The following is a 20,550-nucleotide window of genomic DNA, read 5'->3' as shown; positions in this document are numbered from 1 at the left end:
GATTAACAAGGTAGCACAGGCAATATGATACCACACTGGTATAGACAGTTCCCACTTAAGGTTCTATTAAATATTTTTTACCTCTTCATATAAATTAGCACTTAATCTTTCTTAAGTCCCAGTGATAGGATTTTCCCTGGGCAGATGTACACCAGGCTATTCTAATTAGTAGGAAAAAGTACCTGGTTGTAATAACATTTGAAGGATGCCTAAATGTTTGCATGTACAAAATCCTTTCTCTTCTATCCCTCTCTTCATCTCCTAATTTTGCAGGTAAAGTCAGAAAAAAATTCAAGCAATGTTATCAGTCAAATGGAATAAAGATGCAAGTAAAATAAACACTATTTTTATTTGGGATCGATCACCAGGTGGGGATTTAGAGGCAGTATGCTAATAGTGACATTCCTATTGTGTTTATGTGGATTTAAAACGTCCTAAAATGACTGAAGGAGGGTCATTTTGGTTCCCTCTAAGAATTCTGGCTAAAACTAAGGAAGTTCTTGGAAATCTACCAAGTAAGGCTGTAGGAACTATTAAGAGCCAAATCTGTGTACTAATTGTGTATTAACTGGTTTGACGATGCCATGGGGGCTATATTTCCTTAAATACATTAAAAAAACAGAACACTAATCTTTTTAAAAAACTGCTTGCTATGTGCCTGGCACTTTCTAAATTCTCTTATTTTTTATTTTTTTAAAGATTATGTATTTGAAAGAGAGAGAAAGAGAGAGAGAGAGAGAACATGAGAAGGGGAGGGTCAGGAGAAGCAGACTCTGCGCTGAACAGAGAGCCCGATGTGGGACTCCATCCAGGGACTCCAGGATCATCACCTGAGCCGAAGGCAGTCACTTAACCAACTGAGCCACCCAGCCATTCCTCTCTCTCTTTTTTAAAGATAATTTATTGGGGTGCCTGGATGCCTCAGTTGGTTAAACAACTGATTCTTGATTTTGGCTCAGGTCATGATCTCAGGGTCACAGAGCCCCACAAGGGGCTCTCAGTAGACAGTCTGCTTGAGATTCTGTCCCTCTCCCTCTGCCCCTCCTCTGCCCTCCCTTAAATAAATAAATAAATAAATCTTTTTTTAAAAAAGTGAGATTTACTTATTTATTTGAAGAGGGAGGGGCAGAAGGAGAGAATCCTCAGGTAGATTCCCCTCTCAGTGTGGAGTCCAACATGGGGCTTGATTCGACCACCCATGAAATTACAACCCCAGCCAAAACTAAGAGTTGGATGCCTCACCAATGAACCACCCAGGTGCCCCAACTGTCTAAATTCTTCATACAGATTTAATTTAAACCTCCCAACAATCTTATGAGGTTGTTACTACAATTAACAAGAAAAGTTGTTTATAGCCTTAGGACTTTATAGACAGGATTAAGACAGATTTTTCTAAATAGGCAGGAACTATTTGTAAAGCAAGCGAAAGACTGACAGAGATAATTTTTACTCTCACTTCTAAGTTTAAGAAAACAAACAGAAAATTTTAAGTATTCAAATATTATATATTATTTTCTAAATGTATAACAAAGTTTATAATATAATGAAACTGCTATATAGCAGTGGAAACTCATGTATAAGGCCTATTTAAATAAACACACAAATAAAAATAAACCTAAGAGAAAAAAAATAAACCTGAGAGAATGCTTATGAATAACTGGTTTTTGGAGCAACGTCAATTACTGGATATTTAGTTAGTAAAATTAGTTTTTCTTAAATTTGAGGAAATATTTGTCTACACATACATTATGGTCCCAGAAAGCCAGATTTTGAACTGTAATCTAATTATGTTTTGGAGGTTTTAGGTAACAGATTTGCCTAAGAATAAAAATCTTCTTTTGTTCGTTTTAGGCACACCTGGGTGGCTCAGTCAGTTAAGCATCTGCCTTTGGCTTGGGCCCTGGTCCCAAGGTCTTGGGATTGCGTCCCTCATCCGGCTCCTTAATCAGCAGGGAGACTGCTTCTCCCTCTGCCTGCAGCTCTCCCTCCTTGTGCTCATTCTCTCTCTCTCTGCCAGATAAATAAATTAAATTTAAGAAGAAAAGCTTTTTAAAAAAAATCTTTTTTTGTTCATTTTAATACCTAAATGAATAAGATTACATATTTAAAATATTTTAAAATGTAATATCAAGAACATAAATGTATTAAATGTATTATCAAGAACTAAAAAAAAGGGAGATGTTTCCTCCCATCTCTCTGGAGATTTTCCTGACTAGAGAGTTCAAGTTTGCCTTATTGTAGGTCATTCAACTTCTTGGGTTATGGCTGCCCATGCAAGTGTGTGCTACCCACAAATACATGCACATATACATGGGTTAAAATGTAAAAATTCACTTATAGGGCACTTGAGTGGCTCAGGTCATGATCCCAGGGTCCGGGGATCAAGCCCCACATCAGGCTCCCTGCTCAGCGGGGAGCCTGCATCTCCTTCTCCCTCTGCCTCTGCCTGCAGCTCCCCTTGCTTGTGCCCTCTCGCTGTCAAATGGATAAATAAAATCTTTTTAAAAAGTTCCCTTACAATACATATCACTTCTAAATTGCAAGCTCCCAGACATGTGCACATATCTCAAATACACTTTTTTTAAAAAAAGATTTTATTTATTTATTTATTTGAGAGAGAGCAGAGACAGAGAGAGCACGAGCAGGGGAGGGGCGGTGGGAGAGGGAGAAGCAGACTCTCCACAAAGCAGGGAGCCTGATGTGGGGCTTGATTCCAGGACCCTGAGATCATGACCTGAGCTGAAGGCAGATGCTTAACTGACTGAGCCACCCAGTGCCCCTCAAATACACTTTTAACATGAAGTTATCTCGGTAATGGTTCAATACACAGAAACCTATCTCCCATAGATGAGAGATCACTACTGTGCCTGAATGCCAATTTTTGTTGTTGAAACTGAAAAAAGTTCAAGCACGTAATATCACAATTGATAACCATTTGATTATAATGAACATAAATAAATATGATATGGAATAGAGCTTACTTTAACCTTAATGCTTTACCAAGCTAAATTCAAATTATGGTTGAATCAGTCATAAAACAGCTTCCCAAATAAAGAATTTATCTTCAAATCAGCTTACTTAAATTCTTACTGCGTTTTAGATTCAAAAAAATTCACAAATTATTGTTTTTGACTAGTGATATTATTACTGGCATTACTGACAACAAAAATTTTCAACTTTATGCCTTTTCTGTTCTACATTTTTGTTCTCTCAGTATTTGAAGTTTTTTTTTTTTTTTTTTAAATTTATTCACTTATTTTGTGGGGACAGGAGCTCATGAGCCAAGGGAGGGGTAGAGGGAAAGGAAGAGACAGAATCCTAAGCAGAATTGCACCGAGCTCAGAGCCAGAAGCAGGGTGCAATCCCACAAGGCCAAGATCACGACCCAGGCCAAAATCAAGAGTCAGATACCCAACTGACTTAGCCACCCAGGTGCCCCTTCTCAGTGTTTAAATGAAGCAAAATAATGCAACAGAATACAAACAAAATGCAAAACAAAATAACAGACTGTAAGAACTAAGAACTTCCCTTTTGGCTAAAAGGGACAAGAAAGAAAACAAGTGAAAAGATACTCTGCTTTCTGTATCCAATAATCTTACTGTGTCTGGTATTTGTTATCTAGTATCTCTATCTGATAAATTTGGAGATAATAGATTGAGCAAGTTATGTATTATATAAGGCTGATTAGACCTTTATAGGAATTAAGGGTTTGTCTTTTCATGCTATTTTCTGCCTCTTATGCTCGTAGCTGGTTCCTTGACTGTTGACTGACAAGGTCTTCCAGTGCTTTTGCCCAGTGGAAAACTGAAAATCCTGATTTTAACAGCTATAAAATCACCTGCTGCTATTACAAAGTATTCAACAGCAACAAGATACTTGTTTACCGCTTTGTACATGCGGAGGCTATCTCACAGATCTGGGCTGTTTCCTTCCAAGCAGCTTTGGCCTAGCTTTTTGTACATCCTCACTTTTGCTAGACTTTCTGACAACTCTCCCATTAACCAGTGTCCACAACACGAAATGTAAACTCTTCCTATTGATGACAGGGTAAACAATTCACGCAAGAAGATCTTAGAAATAGGAGAAGTATTTCAAAGTGTATCTTTTGGGCTTCCAGATTTAATTTACCAGCTTTGTTTTCCCATTTTACACAAAGTATTTTATTTTAACTAGTAATGGTTGAAAATGTAAAGACAAGTTTAACTACATCTCAGAGTACAGTATCTAATATAGGTTCAAGATTTATAATAAACGAATTTATATACAATCAAGCAAACAAAACATAAATTACAGGTAGAATTCTTCTAAAAATTTAACAAATATCAAAGCATCATCATTCCTTTCAGGAAAAAGTAAGCAACTAAATAAGCATCTCTAAACAAAGTAGAGAGAAAATGTTTGTTCCAAAGAAATACAATGACAAAGTTTTATCTAGATAAAGGTAGCAAATGCAAGGGTGATCAGACTGTCATGTCAGTGTGTCTGACTGCCAGTTGCATGATTTGTCTAGAAAAGGTAGTATCTTTCTTTCCCTTGCTTATTTCTTCAGGAGCTTTATTCCTGAAGCAATACTCTCACTTGAAAGGAAGATTTTTAACAGAAGGATTTTTCTGGTTAAAGGTACTCTAGGGTTTATTTCCAACTGCAGAACTCAAGCATGTTGTAGACCTAGTTCCTGACTGCTAGGTAGATTTAAAATTATTTTTGGCCTATGTCTCGGAAAAATGAGGAGAATTTCCTTAATATCTCCAAGGCTACAGAAAAATGTAGAAGAGGGACTGTTTTCTTTTATGATATTGAGGATAGAATTGCTTCCCATTACTCTGACTGGCTTAAGAAATCCCTGGTTAAAGAAAGGAAAATGGTTAGGATTCTCCAATAACAATGTTTAGTTGTGTTTTTCTTTTTTTAAGATTTATTTGAGAGAGAGAGAGTGAGAGAGCATGCAAGTGCGAGGGGTAGAGGGAGGAGGAGAAAGAGAATCCCAAGTAGACTCCTCACTGAATGCACAGCCTGACACAGGGCTCAATCTCAAGGACCCTGAGATCACAACCTAAGCAAAAGTCAGACACTCAACCAACTGTGCCACCCAGGCACCCCTTAGGTATTTTATAAATATTATAAATGTAAATATAATATAAATAATACCTTTTTAGCATTTGTTTGACCAAATCCCCAGTCAAAATATTTGTGTTGTTTTAATTTCCACACCTAAAATAAATGGAGAACAGCAATGTATTATCGGATACTAATCACTTAAAGCATAGTTGGCTTTACTTGCTAATATGTTAAAGAAGTTTTTAGCCTTCAGTTTCTGACTTCTACATAGTTTAAAAGTTTACTTTTGCATAGGAAATCACTACTGAATAACAATTCCTTAAAGCAAATTAATAATTTTATGCTCTTTTACATACAAATTACTTTCCTTATTGGTCAACTTCCTTACTTGACAATATTACCTTGGAGTAAAGTTTCTTGAAAGATGAGTAAACAAAAATTTGTGTCAATAGCAAGCTAATTGATGGCACTGAGATGACAAAATATATATCCTGTGACTATTCTACAATGGCTATTTGAAGAGTAGCTGGTAGTTGAGGTCTCATCTGAGTTTGGGGCCATTAAATAATTCCGAGTTTGTCTATCAATACTACAAAAATTGACAGTTTAGTCATTATGTATTATAAAACTATGGAATCAGTTTGAGAAAATCAGAAAATGTCTTGGTAATTCAAGAAAAAATTAGTTTTTAATTCTTAGTTATCTAGATTATCCATATAGAATCTCAAATATTTTAGAATATATAAATGTATTATTATACATGCATTTTAATGCATTAACATATATTATTTCTTGTGCTTTGTTAAACCTTATAAACTTAGTACCTGTGAAAACCAACTAATTCAGCACAGTTCTTTTTTTTCTTTTGGTGGGTGGGAAGGAGAGGAATGCTTAAGAGAAAGTACTAGAACCCCTGAACTGTGCAGAGAACAGCAATAGTAATTAAACACAAGTGGTTCTGGTGTCTGGCCCAGATATCTACAAACAGAACTCATAAAGTATTAAAAAGGCAAATTAAAAAAAGTTGATCATGAAAACAAAGATATGAACTACTCATTTTTCCCTACATATGTACACAAACACATCTCTATGTCTTGATTATGCTACAATTGTAAAATAAAAGTTATTTTGAACGTTTCCTTACTCCCAGAAGTAAGTATAACTTGTGTGTACCCCTGGTAAAGAATATTTCAACTTGGTCAAATTAGGAGATTGTTAATCCTAGCTAAGTAAGTGGCTTTCTTCCCAATGGACAATAAAATCCTGAGCCAATGTAGGCATCCAAGTCAACTGAAGAAATGTTTTTCTGTCTGGCACTGGGATCATAAATACTGGATTCAGATCCAATTCAAGACTCTATAGGGCTGGGGTGCCTAGCTGGCTAGGCAGAGCATGTGACTCGATCTCTGGGTTGTGAGTTTGAGCCCCACACTGGGTATACAGTTTGTTTAAACAAACAAACAAACAAACAAAGGAGAAGAACAACAACTACTCCAGGACTGATGCTAAAATAGATTCAAATTTTTAGTGTTTTGCTAGTAGAAAACACAGATTGGAATAGATTTTTCTCATGATTGACCTGGTCTAGAATTATTACCTTAAGGAGTAGAAGGGCAAAGCAATTCACTAGGGCATTCTGAGTGAAGTTTTAAGGAAATACTTACCAGCCTAATAGGTAAAGGCAAAGGACAGAGGAGGTCAGTGTACAAAGCCCAAAGGAGTTATAATATCAGAATTGATCTAGAATGTAGCTGTACTGCAACGAAGCCTAATTTTTCTTCAGAATGCAGGAATCCTACACAAAATAAAGAAATTACCATCAGTCTTAAAGATTGTGTGGATTAAGGAGGAGCTTTTAAGACAATACACACCATATATCAAAGGAAACCAACATTTTCACTAATGTGGTCCCTACAACTAGTGATAGTGAACTGTCACATACTATGCTCACACTACATTTTTGCAAATTTAACTTTGAGTGCAGAAAACAGCAATGAGAAGACTAACCAAGAAGAGGTTTATTTTTAATATAAATCTATACAGATATAAAGCAAAAGAAAGCCAGAAAACTATAACATAGTAAGTCCATTATTTAAAAAGGACTAGAAAATTATACTTAACATGGTACTACATAAAATCATGCAGTTTTTATATATTTTTATATATTTTATACATTTTTATACATTTCATACATTTTTATACATTTCAAATACTTTCACCCGATTTTCTCAAAAGCTAATTTATTTATTTGAACCATTCTATTTAATGACTTTTTAAAAACTATAAATTTACACTCTTAAAATTTCAATTTAAAGCTTTACTTTGGGAGCATTTGTAAAACTGAACCAAGTTTTACAAATTCAGTATTTAAAGTCCAGTCTTCAAGGTGTTCTTTTCTTTTGAGGGGAGGAAGAAGAGTTTCTTTTACATAGCTAAATAAATGTTTATTTTACACAGCTAAATAAAAAATAAGAAACAGTAAAAAACAAGATGTTATTTCCAACATTTTAAATGTAGAACCAAGAACATATTTACCAACAGACATCAGAAACCAACTGACACTTAAATTTCTTTCCCTAAGATTAGAGTAACAAGTGGTTATCCCTTGTTGACTAGAATTCAAATGGTGAATACATTCTGATTAATGAGAGAGAAAAAAATAAGCGTCTAATGATGAAAAATTTAGCAGTGCTTAAACAATGTGTCAGACTTAACAATATGGTTCTGTAACTAAAAAAGAATATGATCTTAAATCACAGAACAAAATAATCAAATATCTTCATTCAGTGTTTCTCTCCCTTGCCTTAAAACTTTCGCATACTAATATTCCCCAACCCACAAAGGAGGAAAAAATGTTAATTATCAAACATCACACCTACTATCAAGCTGCCTGTTGAGCCTATTCATGCTTCTCACTAGACTTAACCTGTAGACTTAATGTCATTTGGTTTTACCCTGCTAACATGTTTCTTTTAGAAACATGGTATTTAATACATTGTTCCATATTAAAATCAAATTAAATCTGCAAGGACACTACCTTCTGCTCTGCCACTCGACCAGACCAAGTTTAAGATCTAGTATTTTGGATGACTTCTCTATGTATAAAAGTATCTTTGTTAGTGATTTTTATTTACCTTAGGGGTGACAAATTATCTACAGAAATAACTTTTAGAAACTATTGAGTAAAGAGTAAAACCTAATCACTCTTTTTAAAAGTAGGCTCCAAGCCCAGCTTGGAGTCTAATGTGGGGCCTGAACTCACAACCCCAAGATCGAGACCTGAGCTGAAATGAAGAGTCGGACACTTAACCAACTGAGCCACCCAGGTGCCCCAGGCCTAATCACTTTTAAACATCAATTTAGTAGACTTTAAGATGTGCCAAATGCTGAAAAATTATAAACCCTTGGGTGATGAATTTAGGCAGAATGACAAACTCATCAATTAAAAGTTTAGCTATTGTGTTTTTAATAGTAGAAGGAAATAAAGGTTTTAAAGTATCAAGTTGTCAGATGGCCACATTTTGTTTCAGTCACACAATTAGGATCATATAAAACTTCATTTAGTTAGATGGATATACTTATAAGGCTATTTTATTTACATTTGTCAGCATACAGTCCATACCTAAATATTTATTGAAAAAGGATGTCTCAAATTTCTAGGCAAAAGTATATACAGGGGCACCTGGGTGGCTCAGTCGTTAAGTATCTGGCTTCCACTCAGGTCATGATCCCAGGGTCCTGGGATTGAGCCCAGCTGAGGCCTCCAGCTCCCTGCTCAGCGGGAAGCCTGCTTCTCCCTCTCCCACTCCCCCTGCTTGTGTTCTTGCTCCCTCCCCACCCCCGTCTCTCTTTCTCTCTGTCAAATAAATAAGTTAAAAAAAAAAAAAAAAGTCCAGTCATTAAAGAGGTGGAGTGTACAGATTTTTTTAAAAAAAGTATATGCAAAAATAACTGCTGTCATTTATTTAATAGTATTTATTTTTCACAGGCTTGACTTTTGGGTTTTAATGAAATGGCAGAAAAACAAGGAAGTTTTTCCTTTTTTTTTTTTTTTTTTTTTTTTAAGCATTAAGGTTTTAGCAACCTGAACAAAAGCTAGGAAAGTTTAAATTAAAGCTTAAGAGCCTTAATGCATTTCTTTTTCCTGTTCTGAGACAAAGTTACAGGCTTTGTCTAGATAAGCAGGCTTCTGAGTGTTGATTTTAAAAAAAGGTTAGAGGTTTGCAGTTTGTACTTATTTAGATATGTTAAGTGCCCTCAATGCACAAGTGATGAGACAGTTTGGGATCACAGAAGCTCCCCTTCTGGTGTAGTCATCTCCACTTGAATATTAAAAATATATTAAGAATGCATAACAAATGAGAGCTGTTCATATTCAGTTCCTGCTTCACCCAGGGAACTCCATCTACCTTCTGCAAATATGCATTAGGTCTTGGGTGAATTCCTACAAATTTACAGGGAAAGAAAATCTGATAAAGCCCAAGTACACTATTAACTTATGAAATTTGGCAAACTGCATCATATTTTCTTGGAGATTTTACTAACGTCCTCTTAATTCACAATTTTAAAAATACATTTGAAATTCACTCAAATGTTGAATCACCACGGGGTAAATATATGAGTGTGCCATAGTCTTCTTAAACACACACACACACAATTCATCTAAACTGGGGTAGAGACTTTCTGACTTTTAGTAAAATATCCTTAAGTTATTTATTTTTTTTAAATATATTTTTAAAGATTTTATTTATTTGACAGACATCACAAGTAGGCAGAGAGGCAGGCAGGGGGTCGGGGGGTGGGGGGGCAGGGTCGCTGCTAAGCAGAGACCCCGAGGCGGGGCTCGATTCCAGGACCCTGGGATCATGACCCGAGCCAAAGGCAGAGGCTTTAACCCACTGAGCCACCCAGGCGCCCCTAAGCTATATTTTTTTAAAAGTAGAATTCTAATTTTAATCTTGGTCGACGCAAGGCAGATTTTAAATCTATTTTACACTCCTTATAAAAATCAAACTCAGCTGGTGGACCTAAAAGGCTATAGCTGCAAATACTAAGCGTAATTCTTAAAAAGCTGCTTGGAAGCAAGTGATTAACTACTAAACTCAATTGTGAATAGTCATTGCCTCAGGGGGAGTGAGGCATCCTAAAATATGGCTTTAAGCTCCTTATTTCGCTACTTAAACCTTGTTTACAGAACCAGCAAAGACAATTTCGCAAGAGAACTTCCTTCCCACCATCTCGATAATAAAGCGACACTAATTAAAGGGGGCTAATTTTCCGGTCTTCGAAGGGCGGGCAGCAGCTGCCGTCCGCGGCAGTCCCAGAACTGCCTAAGGCTCAGGCAGAAGCGGCGGCGGTCAGCGAGGGACAACAGGGTGGCTCGTCCTAGAACCCCAGTCCTTCCGCGCGGGAACGCGCGCCGTAGGCTACAGTTGGGCCGCAGCAGCGCCAGAGGCGAGAGCGCGCGTTTCCGCGCGTCCTCCAGATCACCTTCAAGGGGGCGGGGGAGAACAGCTAAGGGCGCAGCGACTACACATCCGCCAATAAACACTCGGAGCTTGCCCCGTCGTCCCGCCCGCAGTCCGCCGCAGGCGCCCAATCCCAGCTGTAGTAACCGTCTGCGCCTAGAGTGTCCAGAACTTGGGGGCGGGAACATTAGGAACTAAATTAAGAATCCGCGTCCGGGACTGGTAGGAAGGTGGGGAGGTTAGGCGGGGACTCTGCCGGCTGAAAGCCTGCGCCCCCGCCCGCCCCGACTCCCCGGGGACGGTCGCTCTAGGGCCGGGTTCCCGGCGCTGGCTCAGCCGCCATCCGTGGTAAACAAAGGCTCGCGAGGGGTGGGGGCGGGGGTAACGGTCAGGTGACGGTGCCTGGCACATTTCGCAACTGCTTTAATGGGGCTTCTCTGGCCCGATGCCCTGAGACCCACCTTGACCCCGTCAGCCCTCCCGAACAGGACCAGTGGTTGCCCCCACCAAACGAAACTGCTTGGCTCGAGACCTTCGCATTCTTAGTGCTTCCTTCGATTAAAAAAGAGCAGCGCCTGGTTCAAAGCCCATTGGCAACATGCGGGGGCCGTCCGCCCAGCCCTGTTCACCAGCTGCCCCTGCCCTGGGGCCGTGCGGTGACCCGCACCTGCTACCCCCCAGCCCCGGCGGCCATGCTCCTCCCAACCCGCCCCCGGAGTGCCGCGCCAGCAACGCCGCGGTTCCGGGGCGGTAGTGCCAGGAGGCGGGGGTGCCCTCCCTTCAGGACTGCCGTTACCATGCCGGCACTGAAGAGCCCCCCCACCCCGGGGTGCCCTGGAGACCTCGCGCCCCAGAGAGAGACGCTGCAAGTCCCGGCCTCAATCTCTCCTCAGACCCCACGTCTGGCTCCGAGACGCCGGCCAACGCCGGCTTCCCTCCTGCAGACACCCCCATGGTAGCGACCTCAGCCGCCCCTCCGCCCCCGGTTCTAGTCGGTTCCTCGCCTCTCGGATAGTTCCGGAGCTGTCATCCCCGGGTACCTCTCGGCGAAGGCTGGAAAGAGCCAGCAGCAGTGGCCAGCAGCGGCAGCCCCTACGTTCCCCTCAGCGGCTGGCGGCGCAGCGCTCTCTTCAGCGCCGGCGTCTCCCTCCAACCACCAGTGTTTGCAGCAGCTCACAACAAAGGAAACATGTGACCGTCGGGGCCAAAACACTGAGCGTCACCGACCCCTGGCCAATCCGAGTGGGCGCCCCCCGCCCTGGGGCACCCTGGGATATGTAGTTCCCACTCCGGGGGCGCCCGCCGGGGTGGCTTGGATTTCCCGCTATAGCGCGGGCGTCTGTGCGGAGTATGAGGAAACCCAGTCCAGGGGTTGCTGATTGGGAAACACTTTGCTTTAGTTAGAGACGGGTTAAGGAAATCCATCCATGTTAGGAGCCTTAGTGAGAAACCTGAGTCGTTTGTTTATTGCCACGTCCCAAGGCAAAAGCACATTACCAAGAATTCTCAGAATTGGGCCGAGGACACAGAGATCTTTTTATTTGACCCTTTGATAAACAATCGGGAAATTTGAGGGCCTGAGGGTGAAAAGGACTAGAACTCCGGTCGCTAGACAGCCCAGGGAAACCGCCTTTCCCTGCAAATCTGTTCTTGTCGGTCATATCAAATCCTAGGTTACCTTTTAATTTTAAACGTGAATGCAAGTGTAATAATGTTGCAAATCCCTATTTTCCAAGGTAGATAGATTCCTTAAAGCATATTTTGTTCCTTTGTTTCTACAAATATTTTTTTTTCAAGGATGAATATACCTCCTGATTTTGAAACATTTAACTAGTTTTTGGCTTCTGATACCGGAATTATAACTTCTCTCTCTTCTATACTTTATGAATACAGCCATGCCCTTGTTAAATAATGGAATGTGTTCCAATGACCAGTGATGGAAATAATAAAGAAAGCATTTAAAATATGCTTTTTAGGCCTCTTTTCCATCTCTCATTATAAACAAAAGTGCTCAGGGGTGCTTGGCTGGCTCAATCAGAAGAGCATGAGACTCTTGATGTCAGAGTGGCGAGTTTCAGCTCCCACCTTGGGTGTAGAGATTACTTAAATAAATAAACTTTAAAAAGATGCCTGCTGTTTATTAAGTTTATATATTAAATAATATTTATAGAATATTAATATTATTTATTAAGCTCCAGACTCAGTGCTAAGCATTATATATATATTATTTAGTCCTCTTAATAACCCTGCAAAATAGGTGTTATCCCATTTTACAGATGAAGAAACTCAGCTACAGAGAGGACAAAGAATTGTCCCTTGGTCATCAGTTATTGAATGGTGAAGCTGAGGTTCACACACTGATACTTAAAAAAAGTTTTTATTTATATTAATATAGGCACATGATTATCTTTCTAAAAAGCTTATTTACAAAGTTACGTATTACAAGGCTAGTGGTGAAAAGCAGTCCCATCTCCCATCCTTCCCCACTCCTGATTCTCCAGAAGCAAACCACAATTATTTGAGCGATTCTGATTGTTTATATCTGTATTTTCACATTACATGGCTATTTCCTATTAAGAAAGCTCTTATCCCTGTCCCCCATCCTTCCAATATTATAATTTCTGGTTAAGTCGTTATTTAATGTTTATGTTATTAAGACTGTGTATTTATTATTCAGTGCTGAGTCAAATATTATACAATTTCCTTTCTTGTATATATTTTTTGTTTTTTCCTAGAGTATGAGGCATGGCCCTTACTGCCTACATGAAGTCCCAACTCCCTGGGAATGCATACAAGTTCCTTCTTCTTTTTTTTTTTTTTTTAAGAAAAAAATTATTAAAGATTTTTAAATTTATTTATTTGAGAGACATAGAAAGTGGCAGAAATAGCCACAGAGACAGCCACAGAGAGCAGGAGCAAGGAGGAGAGGAAGAAGCAGGCTCTCTGCTCAACAGGGAGCCTGAGGCAGGGCTCTATCCCAGAACCCTGCGATCATGAGCTGAGCCAAAACCAGATGCTTAACCTACTGAGCCACCCAAGCACCCCAAAAGATCCTTCTTGATGCACCCTAGGGTCTACCTGTGCAGCCTGAATGAACACCAGCTTCAATGAACTACCCGCTGTTGTCCAAAGGACTTGCTCTTCAGGCCATTCCCATCCATATCCGTTCCCTTTGCCTCTTATGCCACCTCCATTCCTTCATCCTAATCACTGGCTAACTCCTGCTTTTCCTTCCAAGAATCCTGGGAAACTCTCCTTTCCTCTTCACTGCCATCTGGATTAAATATCTCCCCTCTGTCTTCCCACAGCAGCATTTCCTTACCTCCTTCTCAGCAGTTATCACACTAATTGTCCATGTGTATTTGCATGTCTCAACTGAGATCCCTGAGGTCAGGGATCATGTCCTTTGTTTTTCCTGTTTAAGATTGTATTTTTATTTAAATTCCTTTATTTTATTTTATTTTTTTTAAATTAACAAGTATTATTTACTTCAGGGGTACAGGTCTGTGAATCATCAGTCTTAACACAGTTCACAGCACTCACCATAGCACATACCCTCCCCAATGTCCATCACCCAGCCACCCTGTCCCTCTCACCCCCACTCCCTCAGCAACCCTGTTTGTGCTGAGATTAAGAGTTTCTTATGGTTTGTCTCCCTCTCTATCCCATCTTGTTTTATTTTTCCCTCCCTACCCCCCTCAACCTCCCATGCTGCCTCTCAAATTCCTCATATCAGAGAGAACATGTAATTGTCTTTCTCTGATTGACTTATATAGCTCAGCATAATACCCTCTAGTTCCATCCATGTCATTATAAATGGCAAGATTTGGGGTTTTTTTGATGGCTGCATTGTATTCCATTGTATGTATATATAATACATCTTCTTTATCCATTCATCTGTTGGTGGACGTCTAGGTTCTTTCCACCGTTTGGCTATTGTGGACATTGCTGCTATAAACATGGGGTGCACGTGCCCCTTCAGATCACTACATGTATATCTTTGTGATTGCTGGGTTGTAAGGTAGTTCTATTTACAACTTTTTGAGTAACCTCCATACTGTTTCCCAGAGTGGCTGCACCAGCTTGCTTAAGATTTTATTTTTAAGTAATTGCTACACTCAATATGGGGTTTGAGCTCACGATCACAAGATCAAGAGTTACATCTCCACCAACTGAGCTAGCCAGGCCTCCCAAGGATCGTGTCTAATTAATTTTGTATCATAACATCCCTTGTAGTTGTTCAATATTTATCTTTTAGCTGATGGAATAATCTCTACTTCTTGGGGTTATGGGGACTGGAGTGGAAAAAAGTTGCCACCAGATGCCCTAGGATCCACTTGGACTTATCTACATGAGGAGGTCCTCAGACTCCTCTTGGGACAGGTGGGTGTGCAGGGTGAACAAGCACGCTTTTGAAAGTGGAAGAGATTGAGGGTACTCCTAGAACAAGCAGCCCTGAAGACAGGCAGAGGCCTTCTGGTGAGTGTGGGAGCTCCTTAGGTAGTTTCAGTGAGAATATAGGTAGTTTGAGCATTGGTGGAGGGTCCTGGGAGTTAGACCCACCCCATAAATCAGTGAGCATGGCCGGGTGGCAGTCTTTTCCTCAGGTAGAACTGGAATAGGAACAGAGCTGTCAAGACCAAGGGGAGCCTATTGAAGTTGAGCGAGACTAAGCTGTAAGGTGATTTTTAAATTTATTTTCTGCAGTGTTTACAATCCAATGAAGGAGGCAGCTACTTGGAGTGGGGGGATCAGAGGGTCTTCAGACCTATTTCCTCTCCTTTCAGTGATATAGCAAATTGTGCCATATTCTCTTCTTGCAAATACCTGATTCCATTCCAGTCCGTATTTTGCTCTCTAGCGCATCTATGACAGCCTTTAAGGTTTGAAGGTGGCCCATCATCCGTTGTTCTTCCGTCCATTCTTTTCTTTTTTTTCCCTCTCCAGCCTGCTCCCCTTCTTCATGCAGACAACAATCAGGACAGAGTAAATCATCAGTGGAACGCTTTGAGACCTCTCTGCCTCCCCTCTTGGCCTCTCACGTGTAGTCCCCTTACACTATTGTAGTAGAAATGTTGGTCATTGGGTAAGGGTCATCTCTCGTGCCACCTCTCCTATGGGGCTTCCTCTGATTCTTTCCTCTCTCTCTGAACTGCTGTGAGGCTGGGCATATCTCTCAGGTCTTTTATTTATTTTTTAAAGATTGTATTTATTTATTAGAGAGAGAGTGAGAGCACGAGTGGGGCAGAGGGAGAAGCAGACTCCCCACTGAGCAGGGAGCCCCACGAGGGGCTCAATCCCAGAACCTTGGGATCATGAACTGAGCTGAAGGCAGGTGCTTAACCAGCTGAGCCACCCAAGGGCCCCTCTCAGGTCTTTTAGAATGTGACACTCACACTGTGTTTATACCCAGTCCCAGAATGCAGCTGGGTCATTTGATTTCCCCTGCAGCAAATCCCAGCTGCAAAACCCTGAAGAATGGACATTTTATTGAAGGTTTCACAATGAGAATCATATGGCATTTCACACTACAAAACTACATAACAATTCCCTTCAAATATTTCTGCTCCTTTATCTCAGCTTCTCTGTTGGTACAAGCTACTCCTCTTTTCCCACCAGACACCCTCTCTCTGGGCCTCTCTTCAGCCACAAACTTGGGCTTCTTCCCTTTCCATGCTCTCTGCCACCTTCTTCTGGAACACCCCCATCTCTTTTTCTGAAATTAGCATTTTCACACTAATCATCTTTCTTTTTTTTTAATTTTTAAAAAAGATTTTATTTATTTATTTTAGAAATAGAAAGAGCAAATAGGGGAAGAGCAGAGGGAAGAGGGACAAGCAGACTGCCTGAGCACAGATCCCAACTTGGGGCTTGATCCCACAACCCTGAGATCATGACCTGGGCCAAAATCAAGAGTCGTACTATTAACCAACTGAGCCACCCAGGCACCCCACACACTCATTATCTTTCTTTCTTTCTTTTTTTTTTTTTTTAAGATTTATTTATTTATTTGACAGAGAGAGATCACAAGTAGACAGACAGGCAGGCAGAGAGAGAGAGGGAAGCAGGCTCCCTGCTGAGCAGAGAGCCCGATGCGGGACTTGATCCCAGGACCCTGAGATCATGACCTGAGCCGAAGGCAGCGGCTTAACCCACTGAGCCAAACTCTCTTCAAACAAGAGAGATCCATTCTTCAGAAGACAGAGAATAGCAGGGCACCTTGCTGGTTCAGTTGGAGGAGTGTGTAAATCTTGATCTTGGGGTTGTGAGTTCAAGCCCCATGTTGTGTGTAAAGATTACTTAAGTAAATAAAACTTAAACATATAAAAAGAAGACAGAGAATAACATAAATAACAAATGATTTCTGCCTACCCCACCCCCACCTCATTTTCCTCCACAGACAATTTAACATCTCAGCAAGTCTATTACACAATACCAACTCAGAGTGTTGAGTGAAGGGGAGAGTAAACACAGTACACTATTTGCTCTTGGCACCGGAGTCTCTCCAATCTTGAGGCCCACCCCTTTCCTCCCTTCTTCTCTGGTGAGGTTAGATGTGACTCATTTCTGAAGCCCTTTGAACACAGAGGTTTGACTCTCCCTGGCTGTATAGTTACCAGAAAAAAATTGAGTTAACCTGGGGAGGTCCCACTCCCATCCCAACCCAGACAGTTTAGTCCCACTAGGTCAGTTAAAGCACAAGATCAAATGGTAGCATTAAGATTCAACAAGGTGGGGGTGGGGCGCCTGGGTGGTTCAGTGGGTTAAGCCTCTGCCTTCGGCTCAGGTCATGATCTCAGGGTCCTGGGATCCAGCCCCGCATCAGGCTCTCTGCTCAGCAGGGAGCCTCCTTTCCCCTCTCTCTCTACCTACTTGTGATCTCTCTCTGTCAAATAAATAAAATCTTAAAAAAAAAAAAAGATGCAACAAGGGAAGCTATAGCCTGGAAAAGTTTCCATTTTGGGATCTGGGAAAAGATGTTAAGTCTGTCATCTGGAAGGTGAGTTCCCTCTCCCCTTCCCTGAGCTTTTTCCTCATAAGCTTTTTCTTGCCTGCCACAAGATATCTTCCCTCACAATTGAAACAAACCCATCTCTTGCTGGTAGGGTGGGGTGGCAATCTTTGCTTTCTTCTTGGAACTATCTCAGATTGAGGTCAATGAGATGCCTGTAGTCGGTGCCTTGATGGATTCTGGATCCTGTTTGTTACCAAACTTGCTACACTTACATGCAGATAAGGGTGACTGGTCATCGCCATGAGTCCTGGGCTCTGACTTCAGAAGGCTGATCCATACTTGCACCCTCCTGCTCTGTGATGCCAAACCCTGGTCTGCTCTTCATTATTCTGCCCCAAGGACATCTGATTTCACCTCACTTTCTGTGTCCTTCATTCATTCCCCAGTAGTGAGAATTCAGGTGGTTTCTTTGGTCTCAGAAGAAACCTTGGGACCCCTGGGTGGTTCAGTCAGTTAAGTGTCTGACTCTTGATTTTGGCTCAGGTCATGATCTCAAGTCATGAGATTGAGCCCTGTGTCAGGCTCTGTCCTGGGAGTGCAGCCTGCTTAAGATTCTCTCTCTGCCTCCCTCCCTCTCTCTCTCTTCCCCACCACCCCCTGCCCCCAAAATGAAGAAATCTGACATTCTGGAAAAGTTTTGTCCTAAGTTACTCCTGCCCTGACTGCCCTAGGTAGACCTGATTCTCCATAGCACCCCATAGCACGTTTTCACATGACCTGCTGCAAACCCTTCTCAGGTCTGAACACATGAAAAGTGTCTTCTCTTGTTTACGGCATCTGGTCCCAGGCTTAGGCCAGTTAAAAAAAAAAAAAAAAAAAAAGACTCTTTCCCACTCTCAGCTCTGCTCAGCAATCTGTCTCACAGATGGCTGTGCGTCCATATAGAAATCCTGCTGCTGGCCCCAGTGGATTTTTACCCCATCTCCAGTTTCTTGCTGTCCTGTGACATTTAAGGGCATATATAATTCCAGCTTGATTTTTCTCTGCTGTCCCTGGCACTGCTCTCCTTCCAAATGACTGCAGTTATTGTTATGAAGACGAAATGAGAAAAGCAAAAAATATATTATAGTGCCTGGAATATAGTAGGTGCTCTATCACAACCAAAGTTGTTACTGTTATGTTATGTTTATTGTCTCCTCCCCCACCATTTCTAGCTATGTCCTCCGTGCTTTGTCCTTTGCTCCAGAACAGGAGGGGTAAAGAAGGAAACAAAGGAAGAGTAATAGAACTTACAACCTCTGTTATCTATATTTGAAAAACAAGGCAAAGCAGGCTTTCTGAATACTCACCAGGGTCCTGTCCTCTAACTTCTTTTGTCTTTGCCAGTGGGCATTTGTAAGATTAAAAGAGAGAGATTGACTACCGGATGTAGGAAAGCAGTTTTCCTCTGCTCTTAAAATATCCACACTCAAAGGCCATATAACCAAGCTTAAATTGAGATTGATTCTGAGTTGCCGATCAAGGGGCTAGTAGTAAGGAGTTGAGGGATACCTATGTCTTCTTCAGTAAGCTTTTGACATTAAAACAAAACAAAAACAAAACCACTATGTGCATATGTTTACTTTTCAAATAAAACAAAAATGTTTTAAAAAACCCTTGCCTCACAAATGTACTCACTATTGTGCAAGCTCCTTTGCTTCCAGCCTCGGATCTCTTTGTGACTGGCCTAGAAACAGCAGGACTCCTAGGTCACCGGTGCATAGGGACAGACACTCTTGACCCTGCTTGTGACAGCATCGCAAGCACATGCCTGACATACTCTGGATAGCCAGTTTGGTTCTATTACTGGTACATGAAAGTTTTGCTCCAGCAGCAAATCTCTAAATTTAGATGCTTTTCAGGATGAACTCTGGATGCTCTTTGTCCTGAAGACTAGGAAGGAATTGGAGGGCACCTTGCTTTTTATTTATTAAGTCAAGTGCCAAAGTAGATGTTTCATAATATAAAACTTATGAAGACTGCCGTAATAATGGAAAATAAAATAAAATACAGGGAGTATCTAAGATTTCTCCTTTACAGTTCTCACAAAAGTTTTATCCTGAATTCCTTTTTTTCTTTTTTTTTAATTAATTAATTTATTTGAGAGAGCAAGAGCAAGAAAGTGTGGGCAGGTGGAGGGGCAGAGGGAGAGACAGAATCACAAGAAGGCTCCATGCCCACCACACAACCCGAACTCATGACCCTGAGATCATGACTTGAACTGAAATCAAGAGTTGTATGCTTAACCAACTGAGCCACCTAGGGGCCCCTCCTTTTTTTTTTTTTTTTCACTTAAGTATCCAAAGCATTACCATATTATAATAATGCATCATAGTAATACTGTGCACACTCAAATGAAATAAAAACAAGTCCAGAGTAAAAATTCTTATCCTGGTTTAACTCTATGGAGGTCTTTAGCGTTAATACAATTTAGGAATTCAGTTCTCATATAATGTCAAGATGCTTAAATGTTGCCATTTTCATTAAAGAAAAAACAATTTCAGAAATGAGAGAACCTAAGGGAATGACGAATTTTCTTTAATAAAGAACCAGCTCCTTGAAAGGCCAGCTACACCAGGGTTTTTGTTTTTGTTTTTGCACAAAGTATTTTTATTTATTTATTTTAAAATTTTATTTTTTAAATTAAATTATTTTTTAAAATTTATTTTAAAATTTCTACAATTTAATTTGACAATTAACATTGTATGTCTTTGAAGTATACAACTCGATGATTTGACATATATATGTGTATATGTATATGTGTATAGCAACATGAGTACCACAATCAAGCAAATTAATGCATCTATCATATCAGATAGTTACCATTTTTTTCAAAGATTTTATTTATTTGTCAGAGAGAGAGAGAGAGAAAGCACAAGCAGGGGGTGGGGCAGGCAGAGGGAGAAGCAGACTCCCCACTGAGCAAGGAGCCCCATGTGGGACTCTGTCCCAGGACACTGGGATCATGTCCTGAGCAGAAGGCAGACGCTTAACTGACTGAGCAACCAGGCATCCCTAAAGATTTTATTT

At 40.6% G+C, this 20,550-nt stretch overlaps 1 protein-coding gene and 1 long non-coding RNA gene across 7 annotated transcripts in view; one reads left to right on the top strand and one right to left on the bottom strand.

The window, feature by feature from the left end:
* The window catches only part of KLHL24 (kelch like family member 24), a 40,809-nt gene extending 29,093 nt beyond the window's left edge, over positions 1–11,716 (bottom strand). For 3 of the 6 annotated variants that reach the window (XM_032875465.1, XM_032875466.1, XM_032875464.1), the window contains exons 1-3: positions 11,567–11,716; positions 6,723–6,853; positions 5,149–5,211 (exon numbers count right to left, since the gene is read on the bottom strand). The gene's annotated coding sequence lies outside the window, so the exon portion shown is untranslated. The remainder of the gene's footprint in view (positions 1–5,148; positions 5,212–6,722; positions 6,854–11,566) is intronic. The other 3 variants (XM_032875461.1, XM_032875462.1, XM_032875463.1) reach the window with 3 other exon arrangements.
* LOC116878212 lies at positions 1,067–17,847 on the top strand. Its single transcript, XR_004384796.1, has 3 exons — positions 1,067–1,092; positions 1,699–1,706; positions 17,675–17,847. It is a non-coding gene; the product is annotated as an uncharacterized LOC116878212 (long non-coding RNA).
* Positions 17,848–20,550: the final 2,703 nt, after the last annotated feature.

The sequence above is a fragment of the Lontra canadensis genome, unplaced genomic scaffold (genome assembly GCF_010015895.1).
Source record: "Lontra canadensis isolate GAN:19392208 unplaced genomic scaffold, GSC_riverotter_1.0 scaffold56, whole genome shotgun sequence".
NCBI lineage: Eukaryota > Metazoa > Chordata > Mammalia > Carnivora > Mustelidae > Lontra > Lontra canadensis.
The sequence above is the reverse complement of the archived record's forward strand: the minus strand, read 5'-3'. Positions and strand labels throughout refer to the sequence as shown.